The 21,010-nt window shown below is 33.2% G+C and overlaps 1 pseudogene; it reads right to left on the bottom strand.

Annotated features, from left to right (window-relative positions):
- On the bottom strand, positions 2,045 to 3,307 carry LOC109327406 (annotated as a pseudogene).

Raw genomic sequence — 21,010 nt, 5'->3', positions numbered from 1 at the left:
TTAATTCCAACTCATGTTCTTGCAACTTCCCAAAGAGAGCAGCCAATGACATCTTTGTTAGACTTTTCTTTTCTGAGATGGTTGTCACCTTGGGTTGCCATTATCTTGTTAGTGATCGTAGAACTTTTAAGTTCAAGTCACTATTTGACAATACCTTACCAAGTGCAATTAGATAATTTGTAAGGTGTGTAAATCTCTTTTGGAGATATAGTATTTTTTCTCCAGACTTCATGCGAAACATTTCATATTCTTGGGAGAGAGTTTTAAGTCTAGACCTTTTTACCTCCTAAGTTCCTTCATGAGTGGTCTCTAGAGTATCCCACATTTCCTTAGCGGAATTGAAATTTGATACTATAAAGAATTCGTCAATGCCAAGGGCTGAAGTGAGGATTTCCTTAGCTTTGAGATGATATTACACTTTATTCTTATCTTCATTATTCGAAGAGGACTTTGGCTTTACTTCCCTTACACCATTAACAACATCAAAAGTTCCATAAGGTCCTTCCTCAATCGCATTCCATATGTCCAGGTCTTGAAACTTTGTAAATATTCTCATCCTGATTTTCTAGAAATCGTAGCATTCTCTAATGAAGCATGGATGGAGATTGATGTTAGAACCTTCTCCCAAAAATGATCTTGAGGCCATTTGTGAAGTAGGATCAGTTTGAGAATAATTTAACCCAAAATAAGCTCTGGTGTCAATTGTAAGTATTAGATGACAACTAAGAGGGGGTGAATTAGATGTTAGGAGAAATGACCTATTTTTCTTCTTGTTATATCCAAGTGCTTGTGCAGCGGAATGTTGATGCAGATAGAGTAGAAGATGAGTACACATAGAATTTTATACTCGTTCATCTTCTTGTGTACTGAAGGTTACATCTAGTACTCTTGCCATACAATAGATTTTTCCACTACATAATTTGAGTTGCAATAACAAATTCTCTCCATGTGACCATTGTACCTTACACACTTACAACTATCTACCCTTGGAAAACAACCTTTCCAAGTGAACTCTTTTCCCCTTCTCAACTCACCCTTGTGATGAAAAGTTAACAACAAGATGAAGAATATATCAATGGCAGGATTGCCTTTACAAGTTTTGACAATGCTATAACTTTCAATCTTTTTTCTCACAATATATACTTAGTAACCAATTCTTATGTCTTTGAAACTTTAGAACATAGCACCTAAAGCAACTTTAGAAAATCTGAAAGTTTGGAAACAAACTTGCAAAAGAGTGCGGAAATGTTTTACTAAGATATGAAAATTTCGTGTATCACTTGTATTATGAATTGACTATCTCAATGCCTTTAAATAAGCTTCCAATCAGCCAAAGTAACCTTCCATGAAGAGGAGACACGATTGGAATGAAAAGCATTCACTTTGGATGAAAGTTGTTCATTTAAATTTGAAAATCTGGTTTTCAATAGTTATTGGTAATCGATTATCACAATAATGTAATCAATTGCCAAAAGATTATGTCCAAAGTGATAATCGATTAATATCAGACATTAAACAGTTACTTAGTGTTAGTTATGAATTGTAATTGTTTTCATAATCAGGTAATATGTTACGTAGTTCTAGTAACCTATTACCAACTGCCACACACTTCAGGTAACCTGTTACCCAAATCTGATAACTTGTTACTCAGGTCAAGTAACTTGTTACTTAGCATTTTTGACATTGTATAAAGACTTATTCAACTCTTTTGAAAATATTTTTGATTCCTTTGAATTTCTTTGAGAATTGCTACTAATCATAAATTGAGCATAAGGATAGAAGTACATATTGAAGACTTAAAATCTAATATCTTTGAAGCTTGAATCTTTAATGTCTTCATAGTCTTCTTCATTTTTCTTCTTTTTTCTGATCTTGGTGTATTCATCAGAATTGTTACAAGGTTGGGAGCAAGATCTTCTTCACACCTTTTTACTTTTTTGATTCGTTTTACAAATGTAGAAATTTATTTTTTACAAGAATATATAATTTACCTAGAACCCTAAGCTTTTATCATTTTTCAGTTTTCAAAAAATGTGGTAATTTATTACACTCTAGGATTTGGAGGAGGAAGTAGTCATTTTGAACCATGAATGTAGCCAAGTGTTATAAAAGGTTTTGCCTCTGGAGCACTAAGTTGTTTTGTGTACTTGTAACGCCCTTTTAGATCTGCACCAGGTCCCTCATTCTTGTACTCTCCAAAATATAGATTTATGTTGGAAATGCCACATAATAGTCATGTTATTCTCTTAGGTTGATTTATGTTATGTGTAGTATAAAATATTGAATGAAATGGGCTAATATGGAAAAAATCTAGTTAAGGATGAATTTAATTGATGAGTAATATTATATAGTATTCTATTTAGTTTTGTTTTAAATTGCACTCTGCAACTGGAATTGTTGTTGAAACATTGCAGTTTCAGCAGTCTCTACAATGGCATTGCAATCGCGACCATATTTTCAGAATTGCGATTAACACTACGTAACTGCAACCACATTTAAAACACATATACTTAGCCATGCACATTCACTTTTCACTCATGGAGCTAATTTTCAGTTTGAAAGCCTATGAAATGTAGAGTTGTAAGCATGTTTAAGAGTGGAGATAGAGAATTACCAATCATATTCTAGATGAAAGTTGGTGCTCCATGTTGCTTTATTCACAATACCGCCTAAATTGGAATAAGCAAAGACCACTTTTGATTTAGACATCCATGCTCTTCCAAGGAGAGTCACATTCCATGTCCCAATTACGTCACAATAGACAAATGAGTAGCCAATATCATATATCTTCTTATCTCTCGCGTGTGCTATGATTATTGACATACCTTCATCTCCAAGAACTCTTAACTCGGTATTCTGCATCATAAGATCTAATATCAATACTTGCATCAACCACATTCTTCTTTTTAATTTAGTGTATCAAATTTTTTCGACCTAGTGTTTTAAAATGCACGCGAGCACAATATGTGATCTTGGGAGACTCCACAATTGCAATAAACACAATGTAACCACATACACAATTTAGAATAACTCACATATGAAAACATAAAAATATTGTAGGTAAGGCAATTATATTTACCAAAAACAATGTCTTTCCATTTCCAAAAATAAAATCAACAGTGCCTTGAATCAATCAATCTTTGTAAATATGTCAATCTCCATCATCACACAATGTATCTTGGAATCCCAGTAGTGTAACATTATACAATGTTGCTTTGTCACCAGAAGCTCTCAACGCAATAGCTTGGGTTCCTTTCCTCTTTCCATCAGGTCTTGGTGCAAAATTCTATAACATCAAATTCACAATGCAAAAATCAATAATGACATAAAATTACAAAAATCCAAATCAGAAGTATATGTCTTGTTATGACTTTTAGGCCAATACCTAACTTGTTCAATAAATTTTTAATGTAACACAAAAGCACTTATTTGTACAACTATAGAAAATACTTTTTTCATCTTTGTGCTGCATCTAGTGTATTCCTTTGTCACAATTGCATCATGCTCTATACAACAACCAAGTACCTGAAGCAATTCTAAAAATAACAGAATAATAGATGATAGGTAATGGATAAACTCTCCTTTATAGGAAATAGGTAACTCCTATAAAAAACAGAATTTTCTAGTTTGAGAATGGAAACACTTATACCCCTTTAATTTAGGACATTGGAATGTCCTATAAAAACACACTTGATTGCTCAATGATCAAATTTTCTACCACTATGTTGTTTATGAATATCTACAAATGCAAGTGAGCCAAAGACTGTTGGAGGTGAAGGGTTTAGAGATATGGAGTTTGTAGAGTGACTCATAAAGGCACCAAGAGGACTTTTGTTTGATCGAGACTTGGAAGGTAGGCGGTTAATGAGAAAAATCACTGTCTGGACTGGGGAAAGCTTCACCACCACAATGTAGTGCAATCTCTACTTCCCTTTTAAAGCCAATTTCACCATCCTTGCTTATTGTAGATAATTCTTGCCATCCAGCAGTACAAAGATGCCCAGATTCTACAATTCTGAAGTTGGAACTATAGTCACATAATTCTTTGTTTATCCTATGTACTGCATACTGAATTCATTAACACATACTGATTTCATCATAAAGAATTTCTAATAAAACTAGAGGTAAATGGTGGTGAACCACACACCAAGGTGAACCAAAAACATGGTAACTTTGATTTGAACCACAATTATATATTCCTTCAGTACTCTAAGTATCGCATGACAAATTCAATGTATGGCATATCAAGCACAGGGTGTTTCATAAAGAATCTCTCATAAAATCAATATACAAAAATAACACACTTGTGTTATGTATCAAGTGAATCATGCACCTGTACCCATAATAGGTACATGGTAACTTTGGGTGGAACAACTAGGGCGTGTTTGCTTTAGTCATTTTCTATTTTCATTTTCAATGAAATCAGAAAATGAGAGTGAAAGCATGTTTATATTGTTGTTTTCATTTCATATTTCTGAAAACATAAGTGTCATTTCTAGAAATTTTGAAAATGAAAAAATGTCATTTCCAACATTTTCAATAATGAGGTAACAACATTTTATTAAAAAATTTAAGACTTTTTGTTACTTCATTCGCTCCATATCTATTGATGTTTTAACGTTTCCATGTTATATATTTTGAATGTTTTGATGTTTTTAAAACTCAATACACATTTATATTTTACTTAAAAATTATTGAAGATGCAAGCATGCATGAATGAGCAAGAGTGTGTAAACAAGCATGCATCACATATGTTTTGATGAAGACAAAGGGCACATATAGTTTGATGAAGATAAAAGATTTATAAAGACAAGGATCAACAACATGATTAAATGTTCAAGGACAAGGTTGAGAGGATGAGCATATCAACAAACAACAAGTATCAACTATAAAGTCAAGACTTAAGTTCATACAAGGCAAAGCTTTCAAAAGAGGAACTAGAGGCTAAGTCTTTAATATCTTTATTAGGTCTTAAGATGCTTTCTTAGTAAGAGTCTAGGCTAGGATGAACCCCAATGAAAGTCTCACAAGCTAAAATCAATCATATCTAAAATGAGACTTACATGCATACATACATGATTTACATGCACATACAAACATACATGATCATATGTTTTGAATGCATTTAAAATGTGTTTTAAATCATACATCATTAGTTTATAAATCATGTAGAAGGTTCATTCATAATTGAAATATATTTTTAGAAAACTGTTAATCAATTAACAAATATGTTAATCGATAAATCATTGATTTCTTGGGAACCCATTAATCGATTAAATGAGGGGTTAATCGATTAAGGGTTGTTACTCTTTTTGTTTTCTGTTATTTTACAAGAACCCGTTAATCGATTAAGATTAAGTATAATCAATTAACTGCAGTTTAAAACTGAATAGTATTTTAACCCAAGTTTTTCATATTGCTTCATAAGAATAATGGAGAATTTTTTTTCATAGAGTTAGAACATGTTTACGAAACAAAGAGTTTTACACATATTGTTCAGGAAATCTAAAGCTCTAACTTTCATATCTTTAGAGATATTTCAAAGTGTTTTTTGAGAAAAGAAAAGGGTGAAACCTTATAAGATACCCGTTGAGCTTTATTCTCAAGTATTTTGTTGAAAAAGAAACCTTGCATCTCACGCATTTTGTTTCTGTAATTGTGATATCTTTTAGAAGGGTTCTTAGATTGTGAGAAGAATGTAAAATCTGCACATTGAGGTGCACACAAAACTTGAAGAAAATGGTTAGACTAAGGCATTAACACATTCTCTTGGTGTGTTGTATCACCATAGAAGGAGAATAGGTTTGGGAAAAATCCTAGTTGTTGTTATGTGTGTCTTCACAAGAAGCAAGAGGTCTTGGTATTGAGCAATACTTAGGCTGGGGCTAGAGTAGCGAACGGTGTGGTATCCTAGTAGGCGAGCTTAGTATTCAAACCGAAGTAGGGGCTTAACGGTTCCAAGAAATTAGCATCTTGCATCATCTATTGGAAGTGTGTTTGTATCGAACATTGATTTTCCATAGTGAAGAAAAATCTGCCAAGATCAGAAGGGGAGGCCTAGATGTAGTTTGCAAGTGGAACCGTAAACGAACCAGGATAAAAGACGTGTCTCATTCTTCTTTTCCCTTATCTTTTATATTTCTGCATTACTTGTTTTACTTAACTTGACATGCATATAATTTTGTGTTAATTGCATATTCTGTATTGTGCATTTACTATTCTTAACTGTATGTAATAAGTGCATGTAAGTTTAGTAGAATCTTGGTAACTTAGAGATTGAAAGAAAACTGTTTTCACTGAAACTAAACTAAATAAACGATTAAGTTGTTTAGTTATTCGATTAATAGCATATCAAGTTAATCGATTAAATATGTGTATAATTGATTAAACAATGTATAATTTTTTTGGTTTCTCTTTGTTTATCGAGCTATGATAACCGTGTACCGTATCAGAGCTAGTACGACCGTGCTAGCTTAGTCGCTTAGATCGTTGATCCTGGCGCATGCATCGACTGTCCTTCAGTGGTGAGGGGTACGCCTATTGGAAAATATGAATGAGAATTTTTATTGAGGCCATTGATACAGAAATTTGGGATTATGTAGAATATGAACCTTTCGTTCCACTACACATAGTGAACAGAGAAACGAAAGAGAAACCTAGAAGTCTATTGACCAATGAGGAAAAGAGAAGAATGCAACTTGATTTGAAAGTGAAAGGCGTTATAACCTCTACACTCTAACACGATGAGTTCTTTAGAGTTTCTTAGTGCGATAGTGCCAAGAATATGTGAGACACTTTACAAGTAACCTGCCGAGACACTAGTGAGGTCAAACGATCTAGATTAAATACATTGATGCATGAGTATGAGTTATTTTATATGTTTCCACATGAGTCTATTTATGATTTGCAAAAACAATTTACTCACATTATTAATTATCTCGTTGCATTAGATAAGTCATTTGCCAAACATGAACTAATTGTTAAAGTGTTGAGATGTCTGAACATGAAATGGCAACCTAAGGTGACTACCATCATGGAGTCAAAGGACTTGGAATAAATGACGCTCGCAACTTTATTTGGCAAACTTCAAGAACATGAGTTGGAACTAAGAAGTTTGACACTCAATGAAAAAATGGACGAGAACATCAAAGAAACCTCCTTCAAAGCAACAAGATCACATTCAATAAGTCAAAAGGAGACATATGATGATGATAAGTCCAATTCCGACACAGATGATGAAGCCATGTCTCTCCTTATCAACAAATTCAAAAAGTACATAAGGAAGATTGGACGAACCAAGAAGCTTCATAAGGAAGATGAAGAAAGTTCAATCAAAATGAGCAAGTAACACAAAGAAAATGCATCTAGCCACAAGAGTAAGAAAGTAAGACGAATGAGGTACACATGCCCTACCTCTTCCAAGAAGATTGAACATGATTATAAGAAAGACTCTCGGGACATCAAATCTAAGAAGGCATACATAGTTTGGGAGGAACCCGAAGAGGTCGATTCGTCAACAAGCATCTCAGAAGATGAAGAATCACACAAGATTTGTCTAATGGCTCAAAATCTGAAATCTTGCAAAGTAAGTGAGCAAGATGAGCCTAGTGAGTTATACTCATCTGATTCTATCTCAAATTCTGATATACTTCCCATGTATGATATGCTTTATGATGCTTATATTGAAATGCATGAAGAACTTAAAGTGATAGCTAAAAAGAATATAGAAAGAAAAAGGTTAATTTTAGATCTTGAAAAGAAGATATGTGAATTACAAAACTTTGTCGATGTGCTGAAAATTGAAAATGAAACCTTAGATGCTAAACTTGCTAATCTTTCATGTGATTGTACTACTAATTTAAATGTGACATCTATTTGTGAAAATTGCATTTGCATGGAAAATGAAAATAATGTCCTAAATGATAAACTTGCTAATTTCACATCTAGTAATCACAATTCAAACAACTTACTTGCTACATGTAAAAATGATGAGATTAAATCTAGTATGGGATATATGCATGCAAATAACACACTTCACAAGAAACAAGTAGATGTTCTAAAAATTTCATATCTTGAATCCCCTACTTGCTTTTATTGTGGATTGTATGGTCATACCTTGAATGCATGTAGTGTTAGAATGCATGATGTTCGAAATGGAAGTTGTATGTGGATTAATAAGAAACAAAATCCCCAAGCTACTAACATCAAGGGACCTAAGGTTAGTTAGGTACCCAAGAAAAGCAAGTAATTGTGTTTTGTAAGTGTGCGTAAGGACATATGAACTTCAACTTTCATATGGACAGGAAATGTTCTAGGCACATGGAAGGTGAGAAATTCAAACTTCTTTGACTTGTCACCAAAGGGAAAGAGACTATGACATTTCTGAGCAACTTGTCATCACAAATGCTTGAAGTTAGGAAGTATTGTGCAACAAAGGTAAAATAAGGTATCTCTTCTTAACTACAAGTATCACACACTTTAAGTGTCATAAATATATTCTATAATGAAATCCTAGCAATGTCATAAAATCAAGAATCATGAATTCCCCCATAAATCACTTTCAGGCCTAATCCTTTGTGTTTTACATTTACATACTCTTAAATGCAAACATGACATTATTGAACAAGTATAAGAATCCTTCAACCATGTTTTGATTAATAAGTGAATGTAGAAATACTCTATAGGATTTTCTAATAATGTTAAAGCACAACAAGTTAAATATCATATTAATGCAATTTAACCAAAAATATCATTTGGAAAGCCTATGCAAATTTAATGCTTGATTAAGCCATCTCCAAAAGAGGAGAGGAAAGGCAGGCTTATTGTTTTGTAGGTACTCATGAGGATAAACACTTCAAGAATTGATATACTATGCAAGAAAATGACAAGAATCAAGAATTTAAGAAAGACTAAAGAAAATCAAATATGGAAAACTTCAAACAACTTGATAAGGACGAAGTAAAGCATGTGAGGTAACCAAATATCATGATAAATTCAATTCTAGAATGTCTAATCACATGTTCTGTCCGATATAATACCCCAAGTGTTTGAATGCATGCTAGACATCTAGATAATCCTAAATAAGTTCACTTTTCACCATTATATGTATGTATTCTTAATTTTAAAATGCATTCTTGATTGAATATGTTTTCATCCTCTTTTGGCTCTGTGTTAAGTGTACATTAGATGTTTAGGATAGATCTTTATCTTAGAGTCTTAGCAAACCTCTAAACTAATTCAAATTGTGCCAAAATCTATTTTTGTGACTTATTTAATCGATTGTTTTGTATTTTAATCGATTACTTGGGCTTTTTCAAATTGTCTTAATCGACTATCTGTTCATTAATCGATTACCTGGGCTAAATTTTTTTAAAAAGTTTAATCGATTAATTGTGTTAAAATTTAAATCCCGTTAATCGATTAACACAGTGGTTAATCGATTAAGTGCAGTCATAAAACAGATTCAACCTCAGTTATGGGTTACATTTTGTTTAAACCCTAACCTCATGAAGTTTGTCCTCTTGTCTAAAATTGATCCCACAATTCATCTTCAAACTCATATTACAGCTACTAACTCCCTTTTTATTTCCTCCTCTTAGCATCCAACCCATCAATTCGGTTGTAATTGAAAAATCTAAGTTTACCCCCTTTCAAACCCTAACTTCGTATTTCACCCATAATCGATTACACATCCAATAATTATGTAAACATGAGTAATGAGAGACCCAAGACAGTGAAAGATACCGCTGGTTTAGAAAGTTCTCTACATCATCCTAGACATGCGAGAAATCTCAACCCTGAAGGGTCCTCTTCATCTAGGTAGAATCCTCCACTGGGTTTAGACCCATTTTATGCTCCTGCTCTTCAGGAACAGAGGTTGGCTCGGTTCATAAGCCGGAAACCTACATACATCCAATATGCCGACATGGCATGGATGGTGGAGCAAGGATTTCAATTCCTGCATGATTTGGAGGTACAAGTGGTCGTACATTTTATGGAATTAAGTGGTAACATTTACCCCTCTCTGGTTCGGGATTTTTATGCTAACTTTCAGTATAAGAATGGTGGATATAGGAGTATGGTGCAAGGGAAACTGATTTAATGAATAATGTGTTGTTTATGGATGTGGGAGGTTTATCTTGTGATGGTGGATCCCTTGGAGATTTCAACAATGACAAATGGAGGAAGTAGGACTCTATAGAGATGTATAAGTCATGCTTAATCGATTAATCATTGATTTCTTGGGAACCCGTTAATCGATTAAATGAGGGGTTAATCGATTAAGGGTTGTTACTATTTTTCTTCTCTGTTATTTTTCAAGAACCCGTTAATTAATTAAGATTAAGTATAATCGATTAACTGTAGTTTAAAACAGAATAATATTTTAACCCAAGTTTTTCATATTGCTTCATAAGAATAATGGAGAAATTTTTTTCATAGAGTTAGAACACTTTTATGAAACAAAGAGTTTTACAATATTATTCAGGAAATCTAAAGCTCTAACTTTCATATCTTTAGAGATATTTCAAAGTGTTCTTTTGAGGAAAAAAAGGGTTAATCTTTACAAGATACCCGTTGAGCTTTATTGTCAAATATTTTGTTGAAAAAGAAACCTTGCATCTCACGCATTCTATTTCTATAATTGTGAGATATTTGAGAAGGGTTCTTAGATTGTGAGAAGAGTATAAAATATGCATATTGAGGTGCACACATCACTTGAAGAAATATTTTAGACTAAGGCATTAACACATTCTCTTGGTGTGTTGTATCACCATAGAAGGAGAATAGGTTTGGGAAAAATCCTAGATGTTTTTAGGTGTATCTTCATGAGAAGTAAGAGGTCTTGGTATTGAGCGATACTTAGGTTGAGGCTAGAGTCGTAAACGATGTGGTATCCTAGCAGGCGAGCTTAGTAGTCAAACCGATGTTGGGGCTTAACGTTTCCAAGAAAGTAGTGTCTTGCGTCTTGTATTGGAATTGTGTTTGTAACGAACGTTGATTTTCCATAGTGAAGAAACATCTCCCATGATCAGAAGGGGAGACCTGGATGTAGTTTGCAAGTGGACCCGCAAACGAACCAGGATAAAATCGTGTCTCATTCTTCTTTTCCCTTATCTTTCATATTTCCACATTACTTATTTTACTTAACTTGACATGCATATAATTTTGTGTTAATTGCATAATCTATATTGTGCATTTACTATTCTTAACTGTCTATAATAAGTGTATATAAGTTTTGTAGAATCTTGGTAATCTTGGAGATCGTAAGAAAATTGTTTTCATTAAAGCTGAGCTAGATAATCGATTAAGTTGTTTAGTTAATCAATTAATACCAGATCGGGTTAATCGATTAAATCTGTATATAATCAATTAAACAATGTATTATTTTGTGTTTTCCCAAGGAGTCCCTGATTCCTCTATCTCCTTCATATCACAGCCACTCTGGTCCTTACCCCCACAACCCAACCCACCAGCCAAGCCCACGGCAGTCTGATCGAGGTCGTACCCAATGCAAATAATATAATAATTAAAAACTGTAGTACTAGGAAGTCACTCCTACGTAATTTCCCAAGGATTATCTGTCAAGCAAAGATTGAAACATCTTATACTCACACACACGGAGGGGGGGTTGTTGTTGTTAAATGGGATGAACAATAAGCAATTTCAGAAACATTAGTAAATAAGCAATATATTAAAATGAGTAAATCCCTTTGGTTCGTTTGTTCACAACACAATCATTAGTTTCAAAAGATTAATTTTAGATTATAACCATTATCTTCCTAATTTGCACAGTTTCACAACCTAAGCCTTTAACTAAGCGAAATTAGTATAACCATGGAAATTTGAGGAAAGACCTTAAGAAAGGTTCATAAGGTCCTTCCTCAATCGCATTCCAAATATCCAGATCTTGAGATTCTATACAGATTCTCATCCTGATTATCCAAAAGTAATAGCATTTTCGAACAAAACTTGGAGGGCGATTGATGTTGGAACCTTCTCCTAGAAATGATCTTGAGACCATCTTAGATACTAGATCAGATTTGAGAATAATTTAGTCAAAATTAGCTCTAGTGCCAATTGTAAGAATGAGATGGCAACTAAGATAGGGTGAATTAGTTGTCTTAAATCTATGATAGATTTTTTTTGTGAATTTCAGATTTAGTAGCAACGGAAAAGTAATACAGAAAAATATCAAGTAAATTTAAGGAGATAAGGGAGAAGAGAGTATTGAGAGAGTTTTATACTAGTTCAACTTCTTCTCCACCGAAGCTGACATCCAGTACTCTTGCAGCACAAGAGATTTATTCACTAGATATTAAGAGTAGTAATTACAAATTCTCACCCCGAGACTTCCTTATACCTTACTCACTCTCTAATACCTATGTCACACTTTGGAAAACAACCTTTCCAAGTGACTCTATCCCATTTCTTATCACACCCTTGTGATAGAAAGTATTCCAGCAAATTGAATAGAGAAAACTTTAACAATGGCAATGATTGCCTTTACAAGATTTGAACACTATAATATCTTGCAATCCAGGAAGTCTTTATACACTTACTTATAATGCTCAGAAGGTTTAAAAAACATTGATACCACGCTTAAAGTAACTTCAGAAAATTTAATCTGAAAGTTAAGAACGAGTTGTAGAAAGTGCAGAAAAAGTGTTTCAGAAAAATTCAGATTCTGTATGTGATTTGTGTGTTTCAAATATGAGTTTCAATGCCTTTAAATAGGCTTTCCAATCAGCCACACTACCTCTATGAAAGGTAGGAGTCGATTGGAATGAAACCATTACGTTTAGGGTGAAAGTTGTTCAGTTTAAATCAGAAAATCTGGTGTAACAGCTCTCAGTAATAGATTACAACATCGGCGTAATCGATTACCCAAACATTCTGTCCAACTGAGTAATTGATTACCACACTATGTAATCGGTTACTCTCATATACAGTAAACATGTAATCAATTACTCAAAGGGAGTAATCAATTACTCCGTTCAGTTTTTGTTCGATAACACATTTCTCACTCATGTAACCTGTTACTTAATTCTGGTAACCTATTACTTAGTCACAATAACATGTTACTTAGATCCAGTAACATGCTACACAATATTTTGAAAATTGTTTTCATTTATACTTGTAGTTTTCAATTTTCTTTTAAATTATTTTTGAGAATTACTACTAATATATTATAGAGTATAAGGATAGAAGTACCTATAGAGTTAGACTCTAAATTCCTTGAAGCTTTATCTTCATTGTATTCATAAGTATTCTTCATTTTCTTCTTTCTGTGATGTTGGTGTCTTCACCAAAACCGTGCCAAGGTCAGGAGAAAGATCTTCTTCACAATCAGGATGAGAATCTTTATAGAATCTCAAGATCTTGATATTTGGAATGTGATTGAGGAAGGACCTTATGAATCTTTCACCGTTTTTAATGGTGTAAGGGAAGTAAAGCCAAAATCCTCATGGAATGAAGAAGACAAAAAGAAGGCGCAATACAATCTCAAAGCAAAGAACATTCTCACTTCAGCACTTGGCATTGATGAATTCTTTAGAGTATCAAACTGCAAATATGCTAAAGAAATGTGGGTACCCTAGAGACTACACACGAAGGAACTAGGAAGTCAAAAAGTCGAGACTCAATACTCTCTCCCAGGAATATGAAATGTTCCTTATGAAGCCTGGAGAGAAAATATTATATCTTCAAAACAAATTTACTCACCTTACAAATTATCTTATTGCACTTGGAAAAATATTATCAAATAGTGACTTGAAATTAAAAGTTCTGAGATCACTCACTAGAACATGGCAACAAAAAGTAACACCTATTTCTGAAAAGAAAATTTTATAAAAAATGTCATTAGCTTCTTTATTTGGTAAATTGCGGGAACACGAATTGGAACTCAGCCAACTTGACCAACATGAAGAGCAAGAAAAGAAAAAGAAAAATATCTCCTTCAAATAAAAGGCAGATATATATGATTAATCAAGAGATGAATAAGAAAAGGAAGAGATGGAAGACATAAGTCTTTTGGTAAAGAAGTTTAGCAAGTTCCTTAACAGGAACAAAGGCGCTAAAATTGGACAAATGAAGAAATTCACTAACAATAGTGACGCCTCCACTTCAAACCAAAACTTCACATGTTTTGAATATGGTAAGCCTAGTCACATGAAGATAGAATGTCCAAACTTGAAAAAGAATTTATTCAAAGGAAAAAATGAAATGAGGACTGGACGAAGAGCCTACATAGCTTGGAAAGACAATGATACCAGTTTTGCCTCTGAACCAAAAAATGAAGAGCAAGCTCATCTCTCACTAATGGCATCTCATCACTATGATGATCAAGAGGTAAATGAAACTAAACTATTTTCTTCTTCTGAATTACAACTTGTATTTAATGACTTACATGATGACTATGTCAAACTCACTAAATTGTTTTTGCAACAAAAAACCGAGTCAGAAATATTCAGAAATAAACCATCATCTTCCTCATGTCAAAACTTCATTACTCTTGAAAATAAAGTTTCAAGATTAACTCTTGAACTTAATAAATTAAACAAGAGTAGCAAAAATCTGGAAAAAATGATTAAATATCAAAGGCATTCTACAGAATGAAGAGGTCTTGGCGATTCTAACAGCCAAGTTTCTAAGAAACAAAATGTCTAAGCAAAAATAAACTTTCAGAAACAAAGTATTCATGCATTTAATTGAGATTCGTGTACAATCTATGGTACTTGGACAACGGCTGCTCAAAGCATATGACAGGCGAAAAAGATAAGTTCTTTGTCCTTACTCCAAGGGACAAAGGCTATGTTACATATGGTGACAACAATAAAGGAAAAATATTTGGAGTTGGTAGAATTGGTAAGTGACCTTCAACAACTATAGAAGTAGTATTGTATGTTGAAGGACTCAAGCACAACTTGTTGAGCATAAGTCAACTATGTGACAAAGGATTCCATGTGGCATTCCACCCTCATAAGTGTGTCATCGAAAGTAAGGATTCTAAAAACTCTAAACTAATTGGTAGGAGGATAAATAATATATATGATTGACTTAGATTCTTATTTACCAATAAAATGTTTAGTTGCTAATAATAATCATGAAACATGGCTTTGGCATAGGAGAATTGCTCATATTCATATGGATCATTTGAATAAACTAATTAAGAAAGACTTAGTAGTTGGTTTACCCAAAATAACTACTATGCTCTTGTTATAGTATACCATTATTCAAGATATACTTGTATTCTATTCTTAATTCATAAGAATGAGGCATTTAATGACTTTAGAAAATATGCTAAAAGAGTTCAAAATGAAAAATCACTAAAATTCGCTGCTATAAGAAGTGATCATGGGGGAGAATTTCAAAATTCTTCTTTTGAAAATTTGGTGATGATCTTGGTATCAATCACAATTTTTCTGCTCCTAGAACACCACAACAAAATGGTGTTGTAGAGAGAAAAAATCGGTCCTTAGAAGAACTTGCTCATACAATGTTGAATGAAGCTAATCTCCCAAAATACTTTTGGGCTGATGCAGTTAGTATAGCATGTTATGTTTCAAACAGAGTTATTATAAGACCAGTTCTCAAGAAAACCCCCTACGAACTCTATATAGGTAGAAAACCAAACATTTCTCATTTGCATGTATTTAGTTGTAAATGTTTTGTTTTAAATAATGATAAAGACAACTTAGGAAAGTTTGATGCAAAAGCCGATGAAGGACTCTTCCTATGCTACTCTCTTACTAGTAAAGCTTACAGAATTTTCAAAAAAGAACTCTGGCCATTGAAGAATCAGTTCATGTGTCTTTTGATGAAACCGATCCTATAATAAAGGATTGATTAACTCTTGATGAAGAGGATTTGCCAAGTTCCCCATTAAAAGAAGAGTCTTTTACCAATACAACAATCGATATTGAGCATTTGAAAATGGATGATACTTTATCTTCTCAAAAGAATGGAGAACTCATCGAGATCATACTATTGACAACATCATTGGCGACATAAGTAAGGGTGTCACTACCAGTTTAAAGCTAAATGATGCTAGTTTAAACATGGCCTTCATTTCTCAAACAGAACCTTCCAAGATTGATGATGCAATCGAGGATGAACATTGGATTCTTGCAATGTAGGAAGAGTTAAACCAGTTTGAGAGAAATGGAGTTTGGGAACTTGTTCCTAGACTGAATAATAGGCATGTTATAGGAACTCATTGGGTATTCCGTAATAAATCAAATGAAAATGGAATTATTGTTAGAAACAAAGCTAGACTAGTAGCACAAGGATACAATCAGGAAGAAGGGATAGATTTTGATGAAACCTTCGCTCCTTTTGCTAGACTTGAAGCTATTCGGTTATTACTTGCATATGCTTGCTCTCTAAATTTTCAGTTATAACAATTGGATATAAACAGTTCATTTCTTAATGGTTATATACAAGAAAAAGTGTATGTCGAACAACCTCTAGATTTTGAAGACTACAAAAATCCTTCTCATGTATATAAACTAAAGAAAGCTATTTATGGCTTAAAGCAAGCTCCACGTGCTTGGTAAGATCGTCTAACAAACTTTCTATTTGAAAAAGGCTTTATCAAAGGAAAGGTCGACACTACACTTTTTATTAAGAAAAAAAATCATCATACTCTTCTTGTTCAAATATATGTAGATGATATTATTTTTGCTTCTACTAATGAGTTTTTGTATAGTGATTTTGGAAAAATGATGCAATGGGAGTTTGAAATGTGCATGATGGGGAAGTTAAATTACTTCCTTGGATTGCCAATCAAACAACTCAAGAATGATATTTTTGTAAGTCAATCCAAATACTGTAGAGACTTTCTCAAAAGATTTGAAATGGATGACTACAAGCTAACTGTCACTCCTATGGGTTCTGGTACATACATTGATACATATGAAGCTGGAAAATGCATTGATATATCAAAGTATTAAGGTATGATTGGTTCTCTATTTTATCTAACGACTAGTAGACCTGATATAATATTTAGTGTCTGTTTGTGTGCACGTTATCAATCAAAACCAAAAGAATCCCATTTAGTTGCTGTCAAAAGAATCATTAAATATCTAAAAGGCACAACTGACGTTGGATTATGGTATCCGAAAGGAAGTATATGATTTGGTAGGATATTCAAATTCAGATTTTGTTGGATGCAAAACTGAGAGAAAAAGCACAAGTGGTACTTCTCATATATTAGGAAATGCATTAGTCTCATGGTAATGTAAGAGACAAACATGTGGTGTCCTAAGTACGCTGAAGCAGAATACATAGCGGCATGTAGTTGTTGTATCCAAGTGTTGTGGCTTAAACAACAATTACGAGATTATGGCTTAGACTGAGGTTGCATTCCTCTAAAATGTGATAAAACTAGTGCTATAAATCTCACAAGGAATCCAATAATGCATTCTAGAACCAAACACATATATATAAGACATCACTTCCTTAGGGACCATGTCCAAAAGAAAGATGTGACTTTAGAATTTGTTGATACTCATCACCAACTAGCAAATATATTTTCTAAACCGTTGGCAAAAGAACCTTTCTATAAAATTAGACGAGAATTAGGCATACCTGATGAAGCTTACTTGTCTTAAATGCTTATACATGATTATATGTTTGCTTCATTGTGTTTAACTTATGCCTATTTGTACTTAAAGTTGCTTAGTTTTGTTTAAAATTTTCAATTTTTGGGGTATGTAATCAATTACATAGGGTCAATAATCGATTACCAGACATCAGTATGCTTGAAGATTCGAAATTCTAGGGTTAGTAACCAATTACTTTAGAGAGTAACCGATTACAATATATGGTAGAAACTTTCAGTAATCGATTACCTTGGAGAGTAACCAATTACTAAATATGGCAGAAACCTTTAGTAATCGATTACCTAAACTTGATGTTTGAATTTTGGGAATTTTTTATGCTGATTAACCGATTACTCACCTTGAGTAACCGATTACTCAAACCAATATTTAAGTGTCTCCATTTTTCAAACATTTCATCTTCTTCCTTAAACCCCTCTTTCGTGTCTACCCTATTTTGCCTCTAAAAACTTCATCTTTGATCTGATTTGAGTGATTTTTGAGTCATTTCATATCACATTTTCAATTATAAACACGTCTATTCATTAAATTTCGTGTTTAATGGCCAAAATAAAAAAACTCCAAATCTCTCAAACACTTAGAACCTAATTTTTTTCAAAACTTCAATCCATGGCTTCATCATGAAAAGCTAAGAAGCAACGTACCAGTATGTCTCAAAAGAAGCAAGGAATTTTCTCTTCTGAGGCTAAGCCTCTAGATTTGGCATGACTTCTCGCCAATGATGAACAATGCAAAGTCTTCTTGGAGCATTTTCTTGGACGACCAATCTTTGCTCCTTTGTATGGCAAGATAAGTAACTTTGAGTTTGATGATTTCCATTTCCTTATTCTACTTAGGCAACAAAATATTTTTTATTTTTGTGAGGAATAAAATTGCTACTACCTTGAACTTGTTAGAGTATTCTACTGCAATTTGAACTTGAGGAAAAACCGTTTAACATCCTCAGTCAAAGGAAAAGAAATTATTTTAGATGTAAAGACTTTCAGTTCAATATGTTATAATATACTCTATCATGGTAGCATAAAAGATTTCGGCTTGTATTTGAATGGGATAATTATGATAGAAAAGAGTTCTACTACTCTATGTGTATATTCTCTAAACGGGAAATCGAAATGCATAAGCAATAGGCTTTAGGTGTATTGTAAAGAGTAGAGATATCCTTGCTCTAGGAAATCTCAATCTCCAAGATCATTTGCTTCACTATTTTCTTAGTTATGTCATAGTTCCAAAATTCTCAAATCATTCTCAAATTAATGACATGGAACTATAATTGATGTATGCTCTTAAGCATAACTTTCAAATCAATTGGGCTTTGACAGTAATGAGACAAATATGGTCTATGCGAGAAACTCAACCCCTTGCCTTATGTAATCATCATCACCAACATACTTGAGTATTTTGGTGTATCCATTGCTGGTGAGTCCAAAACCACATTTGATGCACTCGATAGTAAGATCGATGTGGATGTAATCCACAAAATGGGTTTCTTTTGAGACCAAATTGATGGAATTTATAAGCATCAAAGTGATAGATAGGCTGCACCTGCTAATCCAACTACAAATGTCTCTATTAACCCTCCTGAACCTCAACCTTCTGAATTTCATGTTGAGTCATCTTCATCTGCTGCCATGCATACCAGTCAGATGATCATGGACGAATTATTCTCTCTTTGAGGCTACATCTCTAATCGAATGGATGTTCTTGATGCTCATAATCAACAAGTCCAAGTTGAACTTCAACGTCTATCCTATAAGATCAACATCATAGATCCTGATGACGATAGTACTAAGCATGAGTCTTAGAATAATTGATGCCCATGTTTCTCTTTGTAATGTTGCATGATTGTTGACATTTTTTAAGTTTTCTGGTTGTTTGAACAATGTATGAACATATTTTTAGTTTTATGATATGCTATGTTAATTTTTTGTTTGCTATATACATATCGTGTGTGCTGGACTCTTGGCTTTTCTTCTTTTTAATGAAGTCAAAAGGGGGAGAAAAGTTGGGAGAGTGTATTTTCTGTCTAACATTGTTTCAGGCACATAATTCCAAATCAAAGAGGGGGCATTCAAAATAGGGGGAGTATACTCAAATCATGTCAAAATATCACAAAGTATGCTACTCTCAGAAAACTACACTGTCAAGAAGATATTGATTTGTCATAATCAAAAGGGGGAGCTTGTGAAGAAGATCTTGCTCCTGACCTTGGTACGATTTTGATAAAGACACCAACATCACATAAAGAAGAAAAGGAAGAATACTTATGAAGACAATGAAGATAAAGCTTCAAGGAATTTAGAGTCTAAGTCTATAGGTTTTCTATCCTTCTACTCTATAATATATAATTAGTAGTAATGCTCAAAAATATTTTAAAAGAAAATTGAAAACTACAAGTATAAATGAAAACAATTTTCAAAATACTTACTGGATCTATGTAACAGGTTACTATGACTAGGTAACAGGTTACTAGAACTAAGTAACAAGTTACATGAGTGAGAAACAAGTTACCTAACAAAACCTGAAAAGGGTAATCGATTACTCCCTATGAGTAACCGATTACACAGTTACAATATATGAGAGTAACCGATTACATAGTGTGGTAATCGATTACTCAGTTGGACAGAATGTTTGGGTAATTGATTATGTTGATGTTGTAATTGATTACGGAGAGTTATTACACCAGATTTTCAGATTCAAACTGAACAACTTTCACCCCAAATGTAATGGTTTCATTCCAATCGACTCCTACCTTCTCATTGAGGTTTTATGGATGATTGGAAAGCCTATTTAAAGGCGTTGAAACTTCTAATTCAGACACACAACTAACATACACAATCTGAATTTTTCTAAAACACTTTTTATGCACTTTCTGCAACTCGTTCTTAACTTTCAGATTAAATTTTCTGAAGTTTCTTTAAGTGTGGTTTCAAAGATTTTCAAACCTTATGAGCATTATAACTAAGTGTATAAATAGTTATCGGATTTCAAGAGATTATAGTGTTCAAATCTTCCAAAGACAATCCTTATCACTATTAAAGTTTTTCTTCATTCAATTTGTTGAAATACTTTCTATCACAAGGGTGTGATAAGAAAGGGGATAAAGTCACTTGGAAAGGTTGTTTTCCAAAGAGTGACATTTGTATTAGAGAGTGAGTAAGGTACAAGGAAGTCTCTTGGGGTGAGAATTTGTAATTACCACTCTTAATATCTAGTGAAGAAATCTCTTGTGTTGCAAGAGTATTGGTCGTAACCTTCCGTGGACAAGAAGGTGAACCAGTATAAAACTCTGTGTACTCTCATCTCCCTTATCTCCTTAAATATACTTGATATTTTTCTACATAACTTTTCTGTTGCTACTAACTCTGAAATTTGTAGAAAAATCTATCATA

This window comes from Lupinus angustifolius, chromosome LG02, assembly GCF_001865875.1.
Source record: "Lupinus angustifolius cultivar Tanjil chromosome LG02, LupAngTanjil_v1.0, whole genome shotgun sequence".
Taxonomy (NCBI): Eukaryota; Viridiplantae; Streptophyta; class Magnoliopsida; order Fabales; family Fabaceae; genus Lupinus; species Lupinus angustifolius.
Note: the sequence above shows the minus strand (reverse complement) of the source record. Positions and strands in the feature narration are given on the sequence as shown.